This window comes from Trichosurus vulpecula, chromosome 3, assembly GCF_011100635.1.
Source record: "Trichosurus vulpecula isolate mTriVul1 chromosome 3, mTriVul1.pri, whole genome shotgun sequence".
In the NCBI taxonomy this organism is placed as follows: Eukaryota; Metazoa; Chordata; class Mammalia; order Diprotodontia; family Phalangeridae; genus Trichosurus; species Trichosurus vulpecula.
The window spans coordinates 91,797,613-91,822,607 of record NC_050575.1 but is presented as its reverse complement, the minus strand read 5'-3'; the positions used below and the strand labels follow the sequence as shown (position 1 = coordinate 91,822,607).

General features: G+C 43.1%; 1 protein-coding gene and 1 pseudogene across 1 annotated transcript in view; one reads left to right on the top strand and one right to left on the bottom strand.

Annotated features, from left to right (window-relative positions):
* The window catches only part of ADRB2 (adrenoceptor beta 2), a 126,287-nt gene that overhangs the window by 83,973 nt on the left and 17,319 nt on the right, over positions 1-24,995 (top strand). The gene's annotated exons all lie outside the window — the stretch shown is intronic.
* Positions 16,890-17,230, bottom strand: LOC118840831 (annotated as a pseudogene).

Genomic DNA, 24,995 nt, shown 5'->3' with positions numbered 1-24,995 from the left:
CCAACACTGTAGAGTACTGCTATTATTACTATGCTCCTCTTATGGATGAGGGCAACTAGGTGGCTCGGTGGATAGAACACCTGGTGTGGAGTTTGGAAGACTCGAGTTCAAATCCAGTCTCAGACACTTCCTAGCTGTGTGACCCTGGACAAGTCACTTCACCCTGTTTGCCCCTGTTTTTTATCTGTAAAATAAACTGGAGAAGTGTCTTTGCCAAGAAAACAAGAGTCGTACACAACTGAAATGACTGAACAACAAATTTATGGAAGATGCCTGAGGCTGACGGGTTAAGTGATTTGCCTACAGTCACCCAGATAGTCTCTGAGGTACATTTGAACTCAGGTCTTTCTGACTCCAAGATCAGTACTCTATACATTCTTTGCATATATCTTATTTTAGCTCACATCAAAAATACTTGTGTTCGTGTCAAATTATCCTATTAAATTGTTTGTTCTTTTAGATGAGGAATGGTGTCCGATTTCAATGTTGTTCTGGTGTCCAGCGCAGTATCTGGCACAGAAAGCAGGTTCTTCATAAATGTTTATTGACTTGGATTGAATGAAACAGAATGTCAGAGCTGGGGCTAAAACTCTGGTCTCCTGCTCGTTGCTTTCTGCCTATGATTTCTGAGCATCTGTCCCTAAAAACAAGGTCTACCCCTACCCCGCCGGCCATCTTCTCCAGGTCATCTTCACAGTATTTGTTGACTCGATAACCTTACTGAGGTTCAATCATATTACTCACTCCTCTACTAAAAAACACTGGTCATGTATCTTTGGGCAAGTCACTTCTATTAGCCTTTAGTTTCTTCCTCTATAAAATGAGGAATATGGATCTCTAGGGTTCCTTCTAACTCCAAAATTCTGTGATCCTATGAATCCCATTGGCTCTGGGTGGGTTGTAAATCCTGAGTAGTATTTATAGAAAGCTGAAAATGGGCATGCCCTGGGAGAGGATCTGGTTGTCTTCGTTCTCCTTGCCTCCTTCTCTCTTTCCTGTCCAAGCAGGATCCTCAAGAATGAACTATAGAGAGGTGAATTTGCAGGCAGATGGAGAAGATAATTAATTTTCAAGGCCACCTGTGGCCTAGTAGATAGCAAGCCCTGATCTGTGTCAGGGTTAAAGTCTTGATTCTGACACATAGACTGGCTGGGTGACCCTGGCAAGTTTTTTCTCCTTTCTGTGCTACATGGCAACTCTCTGAGACTAAGTTTCAGAGCAGGGGCTCTTCACCTTGGTAAAGGGACTTCCCCTACTAGGAACTCCCTATGCCAATGAAATCACAGGTCTTGTTAAGAAGTGGAAAATAGAGTCTTTATTCAAAGTACAAAAAAATCCTGTTTTTAAGAGGTCCCTTCCTGGCTTCTTTTTTACTTCTCTGACCACTTCTTCTCCACCCCACTCTGGTTTTTTCCACCTACCTTTTAAATTCAGGTATTCCCTACAGATCCACACTTAATCCTCTTGGTGTCTCTCTTAGCAAGGCTTTAGGTATCACCTCTCTGTAGACAATTCCTATATCTACATGTCCAGCCCCAGAATTCCAGCCCCTTATTTCCATCTGCCTGCTTAACATGGATCCCAACAGCCCTGCAAACCTAACATGTCTAAAACAGAATTGGTGATTTATTTCCCTTACTAAAGCTGTTCCTTGCTAATTGAAAGGCAACTAGGTGGTGCAGTGGGGAGAGCCCTGGACTTGGAATTGGGAAGACCTGAGTGAGTTCAAATCTGACCTCAGATACTTAAAAGTTGTGTGACTGGACAAGACACTTAACCTTTGTCTGTCTCAGTTTCCTCAACTGTCAAATGGGGCTAATAAGAAAGCACCTACCTTCTAAGACTATTGTGAGGACCAAATGAGATATCTGTAAAGTGCCTGGTATATAGTGGGTGCTTAATAAATAGTTGTTTTCTTGTCCTCACTTCTCTTTCTTTAGCTACTGCAACTACAGGAGGAGCTAATTTCATGAGCAAAGCCTATGGACTTTCATTTTCAGTTTTTAAAGTTCTCTGTCTCTGTTCATAGAACCTCCCCTCCCTCCCAGCTCCCCCAACCCCTAGTCACTCAGCCTTCTAACTGTGAGGTCATCTTTGACCCTACTATCTCCTTCACTTCCCACATCCAGCTAGTTGTCAGCTACTATCAAGTTCACCTCAGAAATATCTTCCCTGTCTGGTCCCTCCTCTCTACTCCCACTGCAAACCTCCTAATTCAGGCCCTATCTCTTCTTGTCTCCAAAGCCCCCTAAATGGTTCCTCTTCTTCTGGTATATTTCCTCTTCACTCCATCCAAATCTAGCATTCCCTCCTCTGCAACACCTAGCTGCCTGTAAAATGGAGATGATAGATATGCTGGAGTTTGTGAGTACCAAATGAGATGCTGTATTCAAAGCTCTTCACCGACCTTAAAACACAGTAAGTGTCAGCCATTAATATTATTCCATGATCTGGCCTCTTCTGTAACTTTCTACCACTTTTGGTGAGAAGAAGGGATCTCCAAGTGATATCTACAGCAGAGACAGGTCAGTGGAATGCCCAGCAGCCCTAAAGAGGTCTCAGGGTAAACTGAATTCTATGCTGCAGAGATTGTGGACAGGCTATAAAACACCCTTTAAGGAAATTCAGTATTGAGATCCTCTAACTCAAGTGCCTTGTCACAGAATGGAGCGCCCAAGCTCTGTCAGGTCCTACCATTTGGAAAAAAAGGTTAAACACAAAGTCAGTCTGTCATCTGATGACCAGCCTAGTGGAGTGTGGCGATGCTCTTTACCAGCAGGCGGGCCACCAGGGAGTTTGATGCTTTCGGCAGTACGTGGAAATGTCCATGAAGGCATGGAGGAGCTGCAGCCTGCTTCATATCATTTGCGTTATCAATGGTACAATTTTTACAAACAAGGAAATGATAGGGGATAATAAATCATCATTCTAATGTTGATAATTATCAAATTATATTAATATCTAACACTTCTTTGGTGCTTTATGGTTATAAAAATGTTTAATATACATTATCCTAGTTGATCCTCTCAGCTGCTCTGTGAAGGAGGCATGTCAGGGACTATTATGTCCATTCTACATAAGAGGAAACTAATGTTCCCTTTAACTTAAGTGGCTTATCCAAGGGGACACTGAAATTGACCGGTTTAGGACTCCAAGTCCAAGTCCAGGGCCCTTTCCTTATAACATCAATCACTGTAGGATTGATATAAATATATTCTCATGAATTTAAAGTAGGATTTAGTTTTCAAAAATTACATTTACAGTCATCTTTCAGGAATGCATCCATCATGAAAACAATTCAGTCCAATTCAACCTAATCCCTGCTGGGTGTAAGACCCTGTGGTAGGCTAAACTAGGGGCTGGTGGGGAGAGATTTAAAAGGATCAATATGACTCAGACCCTATTCTCAAGGACCTTGGAGAGGGGAAGGAGAGGATTCCAGGGAAAGTGCTGTGAGAAATTTTAGAAAGGAGAGGTCACTTTCACCAGTGGGGGTGAGCAAATAGTCTAAATGGCAAGGTCCTTTCTACACACACACACACACACACACACATGCTTCTTTCTGAGGTCCCTTCCAGACCTGAGAGTCTGTGTTCTAAGGTTCCTTCTAGCCAGTTTCTCATCTTTCATAGAGGAAGTAACAACTAAACTGAGTCTTTAAGGATGGGAAAAGCTTCAACAGATGGAGACTTAGAGCAGAAGAGTCCATTTAAGCATGGGAAATGAAGTGAGCAAAGGCAGGGAGAAGGGGGCAAGGGTAGGACAAGAACAGGAGTGGTTCCATTTGGCTCATATGTAGAGTACATGAGGGATTATTGGATCATCAGATTTAGAGCTGGAAAGGACCTCCATTGAAGGAGCCAGACTGTGAAGGGTCTTAAGTGCCAGAGTTAAACTTTGAGGAGAACATCCATATTGTTCTGGGTATCACATTTTAGGAAGAACACTGAACAGCAGAAATCAATCCAGAGGACTGTGAAGAGGGTAGGGAGGGAGCTGGAAGGCATGCTGTAAGGGAATCGGTTGAAAGAATTGGAGGTGTTTAGGATGAAGAAGAGAAGACTAAAGGGGAATGGGGTTTCTGTCTTCAGATATTTGAAAGGCTGTCGGGGGAGGAGAGACTTGCTTTGCTTGGCCTCACAGGGAAGAATTAGAAGCAGTGTATTAAACTTAATTGGGAGATAGAGTTCAGCTCAGAGCTGTCCCTCAGTGGAACTAGATGTCTTGGTAGATAGTGAGTTTCCCGTCTTTGGAGCTACTTGAGCAGAGGTGAGATGATCACTTGTCAAAAACTGAGTGAGAGGAAAGACAGATGAAAGGAAAAGACAGGAGAGGATGAAAGAGGAGAAGAAAGGAGGGATGACTGCAGAAGGATTTTGAGGGTCAGGTAGGAATTAGATTAGATGATCTGTGTTTCTGTGATTCCCAGACCTCCATAGCTCCATCACCACTCACCTCTAACATTCTGCTTTTTAAGGCACTTCCAGCTCTGCCATGCTATGTGCAAAGGTGCTTCCAGTCCAATGTTCTACATTCTAAGTTCTCTTCTAGCCGTGATATTCTTCGTTCTTAGGTTTCTCCCAGTGTAGCATTATATGTTCAAGGGTCCTTCTCAGCTGTGGCATTTTGTGTTCTGGTCCCTTCCAGCTATGGCACTCTGTATTCTAGCCCTGATGTTCAACAGAATTTTAGTTTTTTAAAGTTCCATCCTTTCAGTCTCTTACCCAGACAGCATGGTAGATGTCTGACTAGGGACAGTGTGAATGATAGGAGAAAGGAGGTAAGCCTATAGAGTATGTCTCTAGGAATTGGGCTAAGTTTCAGGGGCTGCGATACATAACTGTCCCACTCTGTGGGAATCTTCAGGACAGAAAGTCAGTCAGCATGCATTTATTAAGGGCCTACTATGTTCTAGGCACTAATAATACAAAGAAAGGCCAAAAACAAAAGTTTGCATTCAGACTTTAGGCCCTATGTCTAAGGTTTGTATTGGGTTTCATGAACATCCTGTTTTTGGCTGCTTATAATTCCCAAGGTAAACCTTATTACAGGTTCTGAGAAGACCCCCCCCCCCAGAAAACAATGAGCCAGCTGCCTCCTTAGCTTCCTTCCAGAGGGGGAGAAACCTCTCTGAATGGCCCACACATGTCATTAGGGCTCTGCCAAGAGCCCTCTTCCCCTCACCCCCTACCTCTAACCAGAGCTGCTGCCAGCTGTTTTAACTTGCCAGGCTGCTTTCCCCCTGTGGGGAATAAACTTTTTTCTGCCCTCCTTTCCCAGTCTTCCCTGCCAGGACAGGCTCTTTGTACTCCCCACAGGCTGAGCAAGACTGTCATTGTACATGAGTAGAGAGGAAGAGAAATATAAGGGGAGAGAAGGGGGTGAAAAGAGGACTGTAGGGAAGAATACTGATCTGTAGGGGAAAGAAGAAAAGACAAAAGGGGAGGAAAGAGGGAAGAAGGAGTGGAGAAGAACTCAGTGGTCATTTAGTTAGTCACTGGTGCATCTTGGGTAATGTGGGAACTAGAGGACCACCAGGAGTGGGGAGCAAGGCAATATAGTAATGGAAAAAGTCACAGACTGTTCTGTGTTTTATGTTCTAATCTGCTTCTAGTTTTGATGTTCCATGTTCTATGTTCACGCCCTCTCCTCTTCTCCCAACTTTGGACTTTCTCTGATCTTCAGTGAACCTTCCAACCCTGATATTCCACGGTCCTGTGTCAGGGTGCACTAAGATCAGATGCTTTCCTAAAGGCGAGCTAAGCCCCCAGAAGGGGAGGCGCCTGTGCTGGCAGCTCAGACAGAAGCAAATGCTTTTGGCCAGTGTTTCTTTGGGAGTACGCGGTCTGAATAACACTGCAAAGCTGTCTAATTCACAGAAACTTATTCTGAAAAAATGCAAAACGGAGAGTTTACCCACAAGGAGCTGGTATGAGATGAGGCTTGAGGGAAGGCCTTAGGGATTCCTGCCCAGAGACCAGTCAGAGATAAACAACACTGCAGTTCAAATGTTACCCCTATCAGGGAGGAAAGCCTGGCTTTCCAGGCTCCCAGTTAATGGTGCCTTTGTTTGCCCTCGGAATTATGGTTTGGTCACGATAACAGTTGTTCAGGCTCATCTCCCTGCCATCTTTCCAGGCTACCTTGAACTTGAGGGAGCCAGTGGGCTATGGTAGAAAGAATCGAGGAGGCCCCAGGCTTCTTAACTCCAGAGGTGAAAACATGGGACCACTAGAGGTGTGGAATCATTGCTGTAGATCTAAGAGGGACCTGGAAGGCTATCGAGTCCAACCTTATCTTTTTATGGTAAACTGAGGCCTAGGGGCATTAAGTGATTTACCCAATTCTAATTACCCTGCATGTGGGGCAAGATTTGAGCTGAGCCAGAATTCTGACACCAGACTGCTGCTTCTAGCATGAAGAGGGAAGATAGGAAGGGATTTCAGGTCAATGTAAGGCATAACTAGATAACATCTCATGTGCAAGTGACTATGGAAATGGAGTGGGGGTCTTCATGAGTTAGGAGTTTAACAGCAGTCAGCATTGTGACGTGGCAGCCCCCAAAACTAATGGAGTCTTAGGGTACATTGGGAGAAGCACAATGTCCATTGTGAAGGAGGTTATCATCCTAATGTCCCTTTTTTCAGACTATGTCTGGACTATTGTGCCAGGGGATTAACAAACTGGAGGAAGTTCAGAAAAGGGTGACCAGGAATGGGTAAGTAGTGCAACGAGCAAAAGACAATTATCACAGCCTCAAAATGTACCAGGCTGCCTTGCAAGGCAATGAGTTCCCCAGCTACTGGAGGTGTTTGTGTGGAAACTGAATGACCACTTCTTAAGGATGTCATAGAAGGTGGTCCTGCTCAGGTTTGGGCTAGGGACATCTAAAGTCCCCTTCAACTCTGAAGTTGTAGGCTTCTGGGAATTCCCTACCAATCAACGCTATTCTCCAATGGAATCATCTGTCTCATGAGAAGACAGTGTGATCCCTGTCACTGGACTCTTCAGGCAGAGGTTGTCTGAATTACTTGTTGGAGATGCTATATCGGGGGTGGGGAACCTGTGGCCTCGAGGCCCTTTGACTGAATCCAAACTTCACAGAACAAATCCCCTTAATAAAAGGATTTATTCTGTAAAACTTGCACTCAGTCAAAAGGCTGCATCCAAGGACCTAGAAGGCCACATGTGGCTTCAAGGCCACAGGTTTCCCACCCCCACTATAGATGGAGACCATGGAGGCCAGATAGGGCTTAAGACAACTGAACTGTGAGGGACCTCCCAGTTTTCTGAGAATCTCTCATGCTGATCCTAACAGATGAGATACATAAACTTGTCCAGACTCCATTCTGTCAAGCTTCCTTCCCAAGCTAACGTCCTGGGGCTTTCTGGAAACTCTCCTTGCCTCTTTCGCTTATGCTGAGGAGCACAAAGACAGTCTCTGTCTGGCTGAGTCCTTTTCCAAGCCCTGCCAGAGTGTACTTTCTGTGGGTAGAGAAATTGGGCTTGTGCCTTCAGTTCCTCTTTTTTATTTTTCCCTTCCTCTCTAAATTTTCTTCCCTTACCCTAATTAGTGATGTTTAGGTGAAAGGAGAGGAATTATTTGAAGGCTGTGTCACTGTTTGCAAATGGAATTCCTTAAATCCTAGAGCATCATGGGGGCTACAAGATCCTTTCCCCTCACTCTCTGAAACTTCCTTTATGATTTATCCAACCCCTCTTCACTATCCCCTTCCCAGCAGCTGAATCCTTATTCTGGATGCCTGAAATAGCATTTACTTAAGTACAAGTGGGTAATTGGGAGGCACCATAGAGCCATCAACCTGAGAGATAGCACCTTAGAGATCACTGGGCCCAACCTTCTCACTTTACACATTAGGGAATGAGGGTCTTGAGATCTTCGCCATTAGAAAGTCTTCCAATGGATCTTTGTCAGGACTTCTTGCTCAGGTACAGTTTGGACTAGATGACCTCTGCAGCCTCATCCATCTCTGAGATTCTTAGGTTCCATGAGGCCCAAAGGACAAGTGACTCTCCCAGAGCCATACAACAGGTTGGTGGCTGAGACAAGTTCTGTTTTGTAGAGGTCAGGGAACATTCCTTGGGGATATCTGGTGTACAGCTAAGCTCGACATGTTTCTTTGAGATACATTTATGCAATAATTACTCAATAGGAACAGGGTGGGTGTGTGAATGGATACTCAAGTGAGTCATGGCCAGTGACAGGAGAGATGTGTGGATGGACACTCAAGTGAGTCACAGGCTGCCCATGGAAGGCCCACTTGTAAAGTAGGCAAAGTTTCTCTTTAGTTCTCTTTACTCCCCTGCTCCATTTTCCCCTCTCCCTGGCAGGCATTCACCTGCTAAAGGCTCAGACCACACTGCCTGCCCCTGATTATTTGTGCTCATGAAGCCCTCAAATTCTCTTCTTTCCTCTCCTTTCTCCTTACTCCACCCTTCTCTCTTCTCTTTTCTATTAATAAAAAATGTACAAGAATCCTGTTAGCTGACCTAGTTTGCTAATTACTGTACATAGTTATCTCATTGGATCCTCCTGAGACCTCCTTGAGATAGGTATTCATATTCTTGATTTTTTTTTCCCATCCGTCCCTTATCAACATTTACTTTTAGAAATCTCTAGTGGAAAAAAAATAATTATAGGAACAGTGGAGCCTGGAAGTTAAAAGACCAGGGGTGTTGTACCAGTCTAGCTCTGCCACTGTCTCTCTATATGACCTTCGGCAAGTCATATAAACAATCTTGGTCTCATCCGTAAAATGGATGGAATGGCATGGGGAATGATCGCTGTGGTCTTTTCCAGCACTTACAGTGTAAGTTTTATTATCTTATGTTATAATGTCCTTTCCAGCTCAGACATTCTATGATTAGGATTATATCTTGACATAGGGCACAGTACTCAGAAAATCACTTTTCAGAAATCCCATCCCTTAGTACTATTGATTTATTTCTATGACCTTGACCTAGATATTCTTCTGCTTTGTGGCCCAGATCTGTTGTCTTACCAAAATGTAATCACCTGTTGCGCCGGCCACACTTGGATCAGATGGGGTGCCAGACGTTCCTTACGTGTGTGTTCTTCATATGGATGCCCTGGTCATGGCTGTTCTTTGTGTGTATGCCCTTCCCAGTGGTAGTAACCCGGGGGGTAGTGTATTCCGTGTATCAAAGGGCAGAGGGGAGGGGAAGCAGAAGGGAATCTCATCATTTCATTTACTATGAAGTTTGACTAAGTGTTGTTTTTCCTGTAATCCCCGTAAAGACTTGAAAAGCTTGTCTGAGAATTTCCAGGACTATTGATCAGAATTGTCCTCATGTTTGATCTGCATTGGACACAAATGCACACACCTGAGTCTCATAAGCATGGCCAGCCCTGTGATCTTTGTGGAACTTTGCACGTCATCTGGAATAAATTGCTTCTTGGTTTGACTTGGTTCTTTGGGGAGTAGGAACCAACACTAAAACACACATTTGTGTGTGTGTGTGTGTGTGTGTGTGTGTGTGTGTGTTTTAAATTTTCCTTTATCGATAACATTTAATTTTGGCATATCAGTCACTTCCCAACAAATAACCCCTCTTCCATCCCACTGCCATAGAACTTTTCCATTAAAAAAAAAAAATTAAGCAAGACCACCTAACAGGGTGACAATAGTATTTTTGTTGTTCAGTCATTTTAGTCATGTCTGATTCCTTGTGATCTCATTTGGGGCTTTTTTGGCAAAGATACTAGAGTGGTTTGCCATTTCCTTCTCACTCATTTTATAGATGAGGAAACCGAGGCAAAGAGAGTTACATGACTTGCCCAAGGTGACCTTGGGCTCGTAAGTGTCTGAGGCCACATTTGAACTCGGGAAGAGGGATCTTCCTGACTCCAGGTCCAGTACTCTATCTATGAGTCACCCTGCTGCCTAATAATAGTATACAATTTGTGATAGTTTTTGTGGTTACAGGACGATTTTGTTCATTGCCTCCTCTGATGCTGACAACACTCTGGTGAGGCAAGGACTGAAAGCAAGCATTCTTCTCCCTGTGTTATGGAGGAAGAAACTGAGATTCTTATCAGGACATTCTCTTACTTGGGAAGTGACTTCTCAGAGTTAGTGAAAGAGCCAGGACCTGAAACCAGGTTTTCTGAAGTTGAGCTTGTGCCCTACTGTGCTCAGAAGGCACTTGGTAAGCATTCCTTGATCGTTGATTGATTTTTCTCATGGTTTTGAATTTGTGGTATGAGGCACCAGACTTCCTGGATACTTGGTTAAGGGAACAAGATTAGCAAACATTTCCTCTGAATAACAAAGCAAGAGACAGAGAGAGAGAGAGAGAGAGAGAGAGAGAGAGAGAGACTAACTGACTTAAAGATTGTTATACTTTTTTTAGCAGTACCAAAGAGCAAGATTCAAAAGGAAAAGCACGTAGGTATATGTTAGTACATTCCTACCTATCTCTTAACTGTTGTATCCCTGGGACCAGCCCCCAAGACTGCTGATTTCCCATCATGAAGGAAGTCATAGCTTCTACATCTCTTCCAACTTTCAGGAACAAGATTACATCAAATGGTCATCATCCCTCTCACCCGTCTTTCATCTCTGGACCTCTATTTGCATCCAAATTTTCTGTTTTCTCTTCTTTCTGCTCCTCATGCCTGAATCTGTTCAGGAACGCTGCATTCCAGAAATTATGATATCATAACATATCACAACTGGAGCCAGTGTGATGCCCCAGATAGAGGAATGTGGTCTCTCACAATGAATCAGGCAGGTGTGGCTGGCTGGGGATTAAATAGCATGATTCAACTTCATACTGTTTAATGATAATCACAGAGCTTAAAGATGGAAAAAAAATCATTAGATCATTTGCTTCAGGATCCTGGAAGGCAGAAAGTTTTCCTTATGTTGGAAACCTAGAGAGCCACAAAAACATTGAGCCTACGTCCTTACCATCCAGCTCATCTCCCTGTCTCTGTGCTCCCTTTACTTTCATAGGTAGGTTATTATGCAAGGCAGCAAGGAGCTGGAGAAGCCTTGGGTTAGGAGTCAGAAGGCTTGGGTCCCAGTCCACACTACACCACCAAAATCACAGTGTGATTTTGAATAAAGCTCTTCCTTCTCTGGACCTCAATTTCTGTCTCTATCCCTTGAAGAGGTAGGATTAGATGGCTTCTGCAATGTTCCTTCCAGCTGTAAATCCTGAAATGCATGAGTCTGTGACAGAACTAGGCATCTGGGAAGAGAGATATGATTCAACTCTTCACCCCAGTTCCCTGGAGTGGGTGAAGTGAGTGCCCCGTTGCCAAGCACTGTAGCCAAACATCATATCTATGTTTGGTTACTCTGAGTACACTGAGGCCTCATTTAGTCAGCATTGTTGGTATCACAGAATATCATTTGGAAGAGATCTCAGAGGCCATCAAGGTCCGAACAGGATGGAGCTGTACATGGAAAGAACACTGGTACTGGAGTCAGGAGATACGGGCTCGAATCTCTGTTCTGACTGATACTTACCATCTCTATAACTCTTTGCAAATTATTTACCCTCTCATTGTGTTTTCCCATCAGTCAAGTGGGGATAAGAATACTTGCTTTACCAACTTGCAGAAAAGCACTTTGTAAACCTCTAAGTGCCGGAGTAATAGGAGCCAGACTCACTCTCCCCCTCCTCCAGTTGTGAGGAGTAAATGGAGCAATGACTATAAAGTGTTTTGTTTCCGTAAAGAGCTAGAAGACTGTGTGCTGTTATGGTTATCATTGGAGAATGTTCTGATACCTTGGGCTTACCGGCTGAGGTCCTACCTTCTACTGGCAGCCTTTCCTGATGCTCCTTGCTGCTAGTGCCTTCCTCTGTGGAGCAAATCCAGTTTACCCTGCATGTAGCTTGTACACACATAGTTGTTTGTGTGTCACCTCTCCCATTAGACTGTGAGCTCCTTGAGAGCAGAGACTGGCTTTGCCTTTCTTTGTAATCCCAGCTCTTAGCACACATTCTTAGTAGGTGCTTCATATAGTCTTATCGATTCATTTAAGCAATGAAGCTCTTGTGAAAATATTTTTTAAACGTTTGAATCATTTGAGGAGGAAATATTTCTAAGCGTATTCTCCTGTTTCTCTAAACGGAGGATACTCAGCACGGTTGTCATCACCATCATAAACACATTTAGGTAGCATTGTTTAGGTTTGCAGGGCACTTGGCTGCATTTGAGCTTCAAAATAATCCTATAAGACAGTTGCTATTATTATCCCCATTTTACAGAAGAGGAAACTAAAGCTTCAAGAGGTTGAGTGAGCTGCCCAGAGTCACATAGCTATTAATTATCTGAGGTGGAATTTACACCTAGGTCTTCCTAATGCCAAGGACAGAATTCTGTGATACACACACACACACATACACACCTATACACATACACACACACACATGTACACACATACACACATATGTATATATACACACATACGCATATACATATATACATGCACATATATACATGCATGCATATGCATATATGTGTGTATATATGTATACACACATATATACACATGCATGTGTACACACACACACATATATATGTATATATATACATACACATATATATATATAATATGTGTGTATGTATATGTATATATATCCAGGGGTGGGGAACCTATGGCCTTAAGGCCACATGTGACCCTCTAGGTCCTCAAGTGTGGCCCCTTGACTGAATCCAAACTTCATAGAACAAATCCCCTTAATAAAAAGTTTTGTTATATAAAACTTGGACTCAGACAAGAGGCCATACCCAAGGACCTAGAAGGCTACATGTGACTTTGAGAATGCAGGTTCCCCACTCCTGATATATACATACATGTATATATGTATTGTGTATTTGTATTTTATATCTGCACACACATACATGTATGTATATAGACATAGCTATATATACACATAGATACATGCATGTGTGTCTGCATGTATCTATGTACATAAATATACTCTCACTTCTAATGTCAGAGCTTCAGGGGAAGAAGAGCACAGGTCCCTGGTAAAGAGGACCTAGAACCCAGAATCTCAGAATTAGCAGGGAGCTTGTGCACCCCCTTGTACACCCTCTAGCGTGATCCTATCATTTAACTGGGAAGGAAACCAGACCCAGAGGGAGGAAGTGGCTTTGCCTAACTCTTCATAACTTCCCCAATTCTAACTTTAACTATTTCCTAACTTTTTCTATTTCAGTCGGTGCCACCACCAAGCTAAGTACCTCAGAGTCATCTTGACTCCTTCTGCTTCATCCTCTATAGCCATCAGCTGCTAAGCCCTGTTCTTCTGTGTCTGCTGTATAACTCACATCCTTCATCACTTTTCTATTTTCATAGCAACCATCCCATTGCAGGCCTTCATCACCTCTGTCCTCTAGCTCTCCTAGTAGGTCTCTCTACCTCCAGTCGCTCTTCCTCCAATTGGTCCTGTGTGGGCTGCCTAGTGCATAGAGCTGACCCAAAGCCTCTCAGTAGTTTGTTGTTGCTTACTGGCTAAAGTACCCAATCCAGAGCCTGCCATTCAAACTTTGCATGATCTGGCACCACCGTGCCTTATCTCATGCAACTTAGGCTATATTCTGGGCAAACTGGACTATTTTTTCCTCTTTTCCCTAAACTCATCACACCTCTAGTGCTGACCCCTGTACCATTGCTTGTGCTGTCTGGCACCTGTACCTGGATGCCCTCCTTCCCAACCCCATTTCTTCCGGTTGAAATCCTACTCATCCTTGAAGGCAGAGAGGCACAGCCCAGATGCTAACTGTTTGGTGAAACCTTCCCCGATCCTTTGTTCCCACTCTCTGCCCCCTTCGCTCCAAACTAGAAATGATCTCTTACTCCTATAAACTATCATATCAGCTTATGCCTCATCTCCACCTCCTGGCTTCACTCTCTGGCTTCCTTCAAGACTCAGCTCAAGTCCTGCTTACTGCAAGGAGCCTCTCCTGGAGTCTTCCCCTTGCACCCCCTACCCCCACCCTGCTAGTGCCTTCCCTGTTCATTTACCTTCCAGTCATGTGTGTGTTCTCAACCTTTAGAATGTGAACTCCCTGAGGGCAAGGGCTGTTGCAGTTTTGTTTTGTTTTTGTATTCAATGGTGCTTATCATTGTGCCTGGCACACAGTTAGCACTTAATAAATGCTTATTGGCTTAGCTTAACTTTTAGGCCTTGATTGCATTGTATCTTGAATTGTAGTTAGGCTGTGCAGTACTGATCTCCCCAACTAGAGTGTGAGCCCTCTCAGAATAAGCATCTTTTTCTATCCATTTTAGTGTTTCCCCCAGTGCTGAGCAAAGGCCTCTACTCTTCTAAAATCATTTATCTATGGAGTTTGGGGCTTCAGAAGGGCTTTCTTCACAATAACTCTTTGAGGAAGGTAATACAAGTAGTATTAGCCCCATTTTATAAATGAGGAAACTGGCAGAGAAGACTGACGCTACCAGGGGCAGGGGGGTGGCATCATAGAGTCAGTATGTATCAAAGGTAGAATTGGAAACCAGGTCTCCTAACTCTATACTTGGGCATTTCCTATTCTTTCATAATGCCTCTCTCAGTAGAATCTGGGCCATCTCTAGTCATCCTGGTGGATATCTGGCCACTGGATCCAGATGGCTCCTGATGAGAAAGTGAGGCTGGTGACTTTGCACAGCCCTCCCTTGCTCACTTAAATCCAATTCCCTTGCATGTCATGGCATCCCCTTCCTGATGTCATGATCTTCTTGGAGAACGAAGGACAACTGACAACAACATAGTAGAGAATTAGTTGAATTAGATTGAATGTATTGACACATATGTGTTCATGCAGCTTGTTAATATCAAAGCCTCAGCTGGGACCTAGATCTCCTGATTGCCAAGGCCGTACTATCTACCATGACTGCCTGCCTGTTGAGACCCCAAAATGATTAGTACACGAAAAGTTCTCCCAAAGTGGAATGGGTTGGTTTGTGAGTTCCTCATTAATATAAGTCTTCAAGTGGAGGCTGAATGACCACGCAGGGATATTGTAGAGATTGCTACGGATATTGGAGAGTCAGCAAGGTTGGAGTGGTGGCTGACTTGAATTCAAATCCTGCCTCAGGTATTTGTTGGCTGTGTGACCCTGGGCAAGTTGTTCTGCCTCATTTTCCTCACTGGTAAAATGAGGATAAGAATAGCACCTACTTCCCAGGGTGTGTTTTAAGGATCAAGTGAGATCATGTTTATGAAGTGCTTTGCAAACCTTACAAAGTTATATATATAAATGCTACCTGCTATTATACCTCCTTAAAACAAGATCTCCTGGCATCCCAGTCTGAGATTCTGTGATTCTGTATCTACCTACGCAAGTCTAAACAACTCTGAGACTTGAAACCATGACATATGAGGAACAATTGAGGGAGTGAGGTATGTTTAGCCTTAAGAAAAGAAACGGTTGAAGGGCTGGCTTGAAGAAGGATTATATTCACTACTGTTTGTGCAATGGGCAAAAAGTGCAGAGAAAGAGATTTTGGGAGATAGATGTTAGGGAAATTCAAGTTATCCTAAAATGGACTAAAGCTCCTTTGAGGTCACTTTCACTTCTGAAATTCTGTAGTTGTGTGATACCTGATTGGAATTTATGACTCTGGGCCTGATTTTCACTTTATCAGATCAAGGTGTCTTTGGGTCCTCCCAGTAGACACTCTTCAGGACAAAAATAATTCAGAAGGGCGGGTGTTCCCCAAAATGTTCCCTCTTGAAAATCTGATGAAGAGTCGTTAAGCTGAACTCTGCCCCTCATGAACACAGGAAGGGGGTGAGCTTGTCAAGTGTATGATTGGTTCAGAGAAGTGAGCTCCAAAATGTTTTTGCCAAAAAGCCAAAGGGACAACTTGCTGCAATCAGAGTGTTGGGCCAAGGCTTGGAGAAACAGGCTCCACTACCCAAATTGTGTTTATTATGTGGGTGTTCCACCTGCCCCACCCCTAGATTCCAAATCATGGTTCTTCTCCTGGCCCTTTGCAAGTGGGTCACTTGTTTCCCTTGGGAACTGTCAGGGCTAGTTTTCGTTGAAAATTTAGAACTGGATTCAACCTTAACACATAAAGTGTTTGAGCCAGAAGGAACCTTAACACAAAGAATGTCAGCATCAGGAAAGATTGTAAAACTAGCACAGAGAGTGTTAGAGATGGAAGAGAACTTATAGCATAAAATGTCACACCTGTAAGGGACCTTAAATCGTGGGGCAGAGTTTCTCCTAGCTTAGCATAGTTTTACGTTTAGAATGTTGGATCTGGAATTTTACAAATGCAGACAACCGAGGGATTCGACCAATGTTGTACAGGGAGTTCCTTACTCATCAATCTTCTTAGCCATGGATATACCTTCTTCCGATTTGTATCCTGTCTGGATAATCTCGCCTAGATAAAACTTCACAAAGCTTCTTTTGGTTGCAAGGTTGCTAGCTGGTGAGATGTGGCTGATAGTAGTAGTAATAGTAGAAGTAGTAGTGGTAGTGGCAGTGGTAGTAGTAACAACTAACATTATGTAGTATTTTAAGGTTTGCAATGTGCTTTACATATGTAAAAAGTATGCTTTGGCCCCCTGTCCCAGAGCCATGCAAGCTACATCTGATCTTTGGAGTATTAGAGGTACAACAAAAGATTTTGGGGATATCTCTTCTCTAATGCAATCAGCTTGATTCCCCGATATTTGTGTTCCTCCCAATGTTAGGAGTCAGTGAGTAGCACCCCAATTCCACTTAACCACTTAACAACAATTAGCTTTTGGAAAGAGACAGTTCCTTCAAAGGTATAGCAAGAACAAAAGTACAAACTTTTTTTTTTAAGATAGACCAACCATTTTATTTTCCTCCAATCGGTTCAGGAATGTTGATGGACAGCTCTTTACATGGGCTTTGGAGGGGGTCTGGGGGCAGCACCTGCAGGTCTGAATCGGGGCTGGGGCGTCCGATCCTTCCGAGCCTCATGGGAGCAATTCCTCACTACCTTGCTGTGGATCGCGCAGCTCACACAGTAATGTAGTTTCACATACAGTTTGGGCAGCACGTAGGAGTCAGACGCTGGCTTCGGAGATGTCCCTGACGGCCACAGCTTCCACGATGTTGCGGATTACAAATTTCTTGATGGCCTTGTCCTTCGGCAGGCAGCAGGCGCAGTTGGTGCAACGGATGGGCTGCACGTGGCCGTGGCCCTTCTTGGCCGTTGTTCCTCCTCTTCTTGGCCATCTTGGAAGCCGGGAACCGAAAAACGAGCAAAAGTACAAACTTTAATGTCAAGACTTCTGGGTTTGCTCTTAGAACAATCTCTACATAACATTGGTCCCACCAAGTTCACATTTAAATGTAGCATTACTCCTGGATGAATCGGTTTCAGTTATTGCTGGACAGACTCTTGAAGGTCACTCCAGGCTCCTTGGTGCATCAATGCTTATCCATGCTGAAGGACTCAGCATGGACTCTCACTCCCAAACTCCTAGAGACTCACTCTCCTGACCTTTCAAAATTCACAGAGTGGGAGCCTCCAGATTAACTTCCCTCACCTTGAACAGAAGATCAGAAAATAGAGTCGGGCAAAATAGTGAGGCCCATTTTCACAGAACACATGGACACAGACGGGAATTGGCTTCCAGGGATGGGGAATCTGTGGCCTCGAGGCCACACGTAGCCCTCTAGGTGCTCAAGTGCACTGAAATCAGTGACTGAAATCAGGGGTTCCCCACCTCTGCAGGCCCTTTCCCCTTACTGCATTGTCTCTGACCAAATTCTGTCAGTGAAAGACTCAGACCACCAGGGGGAGGCTGAAGAGAGTATGGTAGTGTCTCTGGTTGACGGTGCTTTGTGAACATCTCCAGAGCTAACTGAAGACCTTCCTATTCACCAGCTGATTAGCTTACCGGAATCAGTCATGGAATGTCCATGCTTGCTCCAGTATCTCTTCTAGGTGCTTCTCTATCATCACAAGTCTACCAGAAGCAGGTTCCTTACCCCTTCTATGAGGGGGCACCCTCTCAGATGTGCTTTGTGATTGCACCAGACCCCTGGTACATATACAATATGTCATTTGATCCCTACAGAAATCCTGCAAATCCCTGTGGAGTGGTACTATTATTGTCCCCTTTTTAACAGAGAGGGAAACTGAGGCTAAGACTGCATAAGTGACTTGCCCATAGTTATGCAGCTAGTCAGTAGCTAGAGTGGGACTCAAACTCTGGTCTTCCTGAAAATGTCAGGCCTGGATGATTAATTGTACCCAAAGAGTAAGACTGATTAGCATTGAGGGAGGTCTTTAGTAGAGTTCCTCAGGCATCTATGCTCAGCCAGCTGCTATTTTTAAAAATCAATGACTTGAAAACAAAGATAGCATGCTTATAAAAATTGCAAATGATATTAAATAGCCAGCACATTGGCCGACAGAGTCAGGATCAAAAACTTTGACAGACTAAATGTTGTTGCTGTTTTTAGTTATGTCCGACTCTTGGTACCTCCATTTGGGGGTTTCTTGGCAAAGATACCGGAGCAGTTTGCCATTTCCTTCTCTGGCTCATTTTATAGACGAGGAAACTGAGGCCAACAGGGTGAAGTGACTTGCCCAGGGTCACACATCCAGTGAGTGCATTAGGCCAGATTTGAACTCAGGAAGTCTTCCCGACTTCAGGCCTGCAACTCTATCCACTGTGCCATCCAGCTGCCCCAGATAGACTAATAGGATGGGTTGAATCTCACAGGTTAAAATTTAATTGGAATAAATGTAATGTAAAGTCTCACAAAGGTTTAAAAAATATCTCCATGGGTACAGTATAGGGGAAATATCTTGAAACAACAGAATATTTGAAAAAGATCCAGAATTCTTAGTACACTAGACTATGGGGAAAGTGATTGATCTGCTGACCCTTGCCCTGTTCAGATTACATCTGGGGTACTGTACACAATTCTAGGTGCCACATTTTAAGAAGGACATTAATGAGCTAGTCCTGAAGAGGGCAACCAGGATATTGAAGGGACTGGAGAGTATGTCAAGGGAGTATCAGTTGAAAGAATATAAGGTGTTTGGAATGGAATGGAACAAACATTCATTAAATACCTACTATTAGATTCAATTCACCTTTATTAATCACCTACTATATGCTAGGCACCATATTAAATACTTTATAAATATTATGCCATTTGACTTGTTTAGCTTAAAGAAAATAAGTTTAGTAAGGAACATAATTGATGACTTCAAGTATTATCATGGGGAAGAGGGATTAGATTTGTTCTGCTTGACCTTAGAAGGCAGAACTAAGAGCAAGAGGGGGAAGTCTGAGGGAGGCAGATTTTGGCCTGATGTATGGGAAAACTCCCTAGCCATGAGAACTATCCTGAAGTTGTACAAGCTGCCTAAGGGAATACTGAGTTCTTTGTCAGTGGAGATCTTCAAGTGGTGTCTGTATGACCACATACAATCACAGGAGTATAGATTTAGAGCTGGGAGGGACATAAGAGTCAATTTAGCCCAACCCATTATTTTACAGAAGAGGAAATATAGGCTCAGAGGTATTAAGTGAGTTTCCTAAGGTCACACAGGTAACAATTGGGAAAGAGGATTCAAACCAGAGCTGAGAGTTGGAATCTCCTGACTCCAAATCTGGCTTCATTCTCACCATGCTATGCTGCCCATAATGTGTGTTGTACAAAACACAGGCTTGCATGGTGGTTGATGATGCCCTCTAAGGTACCTTTTGATCCAAACATTCTATGATTTTGTGATCCCATGACAGAGAACAGTCTTATGTAAAGGTGAATATGTCAGTGGGAACAGGATAGATTTATGGTCCCGATTTAGGGTGACCAGTTACGGAATTTAATAAGTACAAATATTGTGAGAGATATAGCACAGAGAGAACCCTTTCAGCTAGGTTTCTATGCAGAGAAGGTAGCAACTGAGCTGGGCTTTAAAGGAAAAGAGAGACTACAGCACATTGAGATGGGACGTGGGTGGCCCATTCTAGACAAAGAGAATAAATATATTAAGGACAGGGACTGGACCTATGGTTTCACTGATAGAAAGAACTCCCAGATGAGGAGACTTCTCCTTCCAAAGCAGCTTAACCCTTCTGCAAATTAGAGGCTGAGAGAGTTATCTAGAGAGTGCCCAAAGTTATATGGCCCACATGTGTCAGAGGTAGGATTTGAATTGAAGTATTCATGGCTCCAAGACCAGCTCCCTAACTACTATGCCTCTCATAGCACATTGATTAGAGCAGAGGTATTTAACTTTTTTGTGTCATAGACTCCTTTGGCAGTTTGGTAAAATCTATGGACCCCTTCGCAGAAGAATGTTTTTAAATGCATAAAGTAAGATACGTAGATTACAAAGAAAACCAATAATATTGACATGCAGTTTATCTATCTATCTATATCTGCCTATCTATCTACTCATCTATTTATCTAAAACAAGTTCATAGGCTATGGGTTAAGAATCTTGGGATTAGAGGTCTTGGAGCTAAAATAATAAAGGTAAAAACAGAAATACAAAGTCAAGCATAGTGCAAAAATACCACTAAATTTGGAGTCAGTAGACCTGACTCAGCTACTTACTAGCTCTGTGACCATTGGCAAGTCATTTAAGCTTTCTGATCCCCAATTTATTCACAGGCAAAATGGAGATAATTTTTACATATCCCATGGCACAGGGCAGTTGTGCTCACTTGAGACAAAGAATGCTAGGTAACCAGAAATCTCTAGAAATATTAGCTCAGAAATGTCTATACATGTGTAATAATCCAGTCCCCTTAACAGGAGTATTACCTCATCCAAATTCTATCAAAATTCAGGGAGAGAAGGCAAGATCCACAGATTTCTCTGCTTGACAATGAGTTTTCTAGAAAATGTACATTAAAAGGAGCTGGGAGAGAGATATCTGTTTGGGGCCTAATTGACAAGTGATAAACATCAGGAACTGCCACCAGATTGGGGCAGTTAGGGATAGGCCAGGTCCTCAGGTCCAGTGGTGTGCAGCTGTGTCTGTGCTCAAAGAATTTCAACCAAAGCTAGATGATGTTGACGCCAGGGAACACCTCTCTGATTAAAACCTTCTCTCTTCCCAGATGAATGAGGTTAGTGGCAATCCCTGATTATTTGTCTTATGACGTGGGGGATGTTACCTGTCGTTTGAGCTTCAGTTTATTCATCTGTAAAGACACTTGGTTTCAGGTCCTGGGTCTGCTACTGACTCACTGTATGACCAGCTCCTGACCTTTACTAGTCCTCACCAGGAGTTAGACTGGATTGTCTTTAATATCTCTTCTAGGTCTACCATTCTATGAAAATGAGGATGATAATACCCATCTTGCCTCCCCCACAGGTAGACATATGGAAAGTGCTTTGTTATCATAGCAATAACTGATGTTACAATAACACTTTAAGGTTTACGAAATGCTTCACATGTGTCACCTCATCTGAATTTCGCCCTAACCCTGTGAGGTAGGTAGGATAAATACTTATATTTATCCCTACTCTACATGTAACCCAAGGCTCAAAGCCCAATTACATAAGATTCTCCTCATGGGTGGAGATTGAAGACTCAGTGCTCCAAGTCTGCTGAGGGGGGGAAGGGTGGTGGTGGAGGGATGGGTGGGACAGGATGTAGTTGGCCAGTGTTTGAGAGAAGAGAGATCCTGGTCTACTGGCTTCCGGTTTTGAGAGAGAAGACAAGCAATTTCAGATTCTCTTCAGGGAGATAAGGTGTATATATAATAAGAACATTTATATAGTGCTTACTACGTACTAGTCACTGTACTCAATGTTTTATGTCTCATTTGTCTTCACAATAACCCTGGGAGGTAGATGCTATTATAATCTCCATTTTATAGATGAGGAAACACTCTGGGAACAAGGGCACGATCAAGGGGCCAGCGCTTCTACAAGTCTCCTTCTTCACAGGATGATTCTCTCCCGTCCAGGACTTCTCCCTGAAGGAAATCTGGAGCCTCTTGTTTTCTCTCAAAGTTGGAAGCCAGAAGACCAGGACCACTGAGTCACATCAACCTCCACCAATAAGAAGTGTCTAATGCAATTGGACTTTGAGCCACAGGTTACAGACAGATAAAGAAACTGAGGCTCAGAGAGGCTTGTCCTTATTCACATGGCTAGTGATTGCGGAGGTGAAATACAGCCTAGGGTCAATTACTTCTAACCAGTACTTCCATTCTAATGAACATCACTTCTGCCTTCACCTCATTTTCAGCTTCTAGAAATAAGATATAATAATAATACTTTTTCTGTCTCCCTCCCAAGGCTGTTCTGAGAATCATATAGGGTGGTTTGTGGAAAGTGCTTAAGAATATAAAATTTTAAAGAAATGTCTATACAAGTTATTTTATTTCTCTGAGCTTCGATGTCATTGAATTCCTGGATGCTGGAGCCTGTCAGGATCTTAGAGGTATCTAATTTAACCCTTCATTTTACAGACCAGGACCCATGCCTAGAGAGAGGAAGCAAGTGCCCTGAAGACATCCTGCTTATAAATGGCAAGATCCTGATTTCTGACTCCGAAATTTCATACTCTTTTCACTCTACCAATCTGCCTCTCCACTTCTCTCTTCTGGCTCTATGTCCTTGTCTGTAGAATAAGGCTCATCTTCCTTGTAACCAATCCCTTCCTCATTGTACTGGTATGAAGAAAGAGGTTTGTGATTCTCCAAGCGGTACAAAAGTGAGGGCTCGTATAATTATAATTAGAGGAGAAATAGACTAGAGTTTGGGTTGTTGTTTGTTTTTAAAAAAAAATTTTTATGAAAGGGAATGAGAGCCCAGAAATTACAGGGTCGCAATTAGATGCCTTCATCGGATTCTCTGCGAGCTACAGAAAAACAAATGGCATCACCCAGCCTGTCTGATGCCAGGCAGGCAGCCGTGGAAGGACTTGGATCTGCCCAAGGGATACACCCTGCCATTCAGGGGAGATTGTCAAGAGGTATTGGAGAGAGGCCAGTCCCCAAGCCAGCTTTCCTATAGACAGCTTGTTGAGAGCTTCCAAAAGGTGCTGAATGGACTATTGACTCTCCCCAGGGCTATTCCCCAAGAAGCCTTGGCCAAGAGATGGACTGCCAAGCAGTCTGGGGGCCTGGGGTTGTGTGTTTGGGGCCTAGGAAAGGGAAGCTACAGGCTTAATTAACCCTGTAGGAATGATACCTAAGAAACAGGTTATTAGAGCTGGAAAGACCCTTAGAGGCTTCTTTAGTCCCATCTCCATTTTTTATAGAGAAGAAAACTGAGTCGCAGAGGAGGAAATTGATTTGTCTTGGTTCACATTACTCTTAAGTGGAAGAATCTGGACTTGACTCCAGACCTTTTAAAACAGATCCAGTCTTTTGCCAGTTCAATTTGCTGCATCTCCTAGGATTTGCTGGTTACATGGAGAGATAATAACTAACAAGACCTCATTCAGCCAATGGGGGAAAACTAGGAAGATGTGGAGACAAACTGGAGAAGATGCTATATGAGGATCACATCAAGGAAATGGAGATGTTTAGACTGGAGAAGAGAAGAGTTGTTGGGGACGTGACAGCTGCCTCCAAGTATTTGAAGGCCTGTAATGGGGAAAAAGGATTAGACTTCTTGGGCACAAGGAAAAATATCCTAGCAGTAAGAGCTATTCCAGAGAGCAATTAAATGCCTTAATGCAGATGGAGCAAGTAGTCTTATATCACATGCTCAACTTGAGGATAAATCCACTTATCCATGGTTTTTTGGAAGCGATTACTTAAGGTAGAAGTTAGATTAGATTCTTTCTTCCTGGAGTCCCAGACAGTTCAATTAAGTTCAAATCAAGCTAGAAACCAAAGGGTTAAAGAATACTGTGCCTGGTTTCAGTAGATATGAGTATGAATCCTAAGCCTAGCTACGTATTACCTGTGTAATCTTGGACAAGCTAAATGAGCTTCCTGGTCCCCAGCTCCCCCATCTTTGTAGTAGATGGATTTTTTTTTGGTTGTTTTCACTCATTGGCAAAGATACTAGAGTGGTTTGCATTTCCTCCTCAAGCTTATTTTACACATGAAGAAACTGAGGCAAACAGGGTTAAGTGACTTGTCCAAGGTCACACAGCTAGTAAGTATCTGAGACTGGATTTGAACGCAGGTCTTCCTGACTCCTGGGCCAGCACTCTATCCACTGTGCCACTTAGCTGCTCCATCCAGTGGATTAGATGATACCTAAGATACCTTCAACTTCTAAATTTTATGGTACTCTGAACAAGACCTTGTGCCCCATACTGTGGATCTGAAGGTGGAAGATGGCATACATAAGGCTACAGTAATACATATATAGGCTAAGCATATAGAGCTACAGCCTACATAGGACTTACAGTAATAAAGGGAGAGAGGGGATGCATCATGTCTGGAAATAAGTACAGTTAAACCTCAACATTCACGTGCTTAACTTTGGTGACCAAGTATTGGCGTGATTTTATTAGGAGCTTCATTTTCTCTTTCACATTGGCAGCCACACATTCATAGCTGTGTGCAGTAGAGAATTTTATTTACTGTGAGATATTTATGGTACTGTGGATTTCATGTGTTTTAAAAGGTGAATATTGTCTGAAATCAATGTTTTGTTTTTTTTTTTAAATTGAGATGTTAACACAAAGGGTCATAGAATTCTAGGGAATTACTAGTGAGAAAAAATGTTTTGCATGTTACCAGTTTTATTTTGTGTACTGCATTTTATGGGCTATTTCATGGTTCCTGTGTTAGGAAAAGTGCATGTTATCCGGATTAATGTTTTGTGATAAAGAATTATATGCAGAAAAGTGTATTTTCAGCAATCTCTAGCAAAAGGCTACGGTTTTTAGTGGTCATGGGAATCTAGTCTCCAGTTTCTCATAGGTTCAGGACATCAGCATTCACATTTTTTACTTTGGCACTGTTTTCTAGGAACGTTACCCCTGATCAACTGTATAATATAAGGTAGAATATAGAGGAGGTAACGGAAAGATTCAAATGAAGTACAG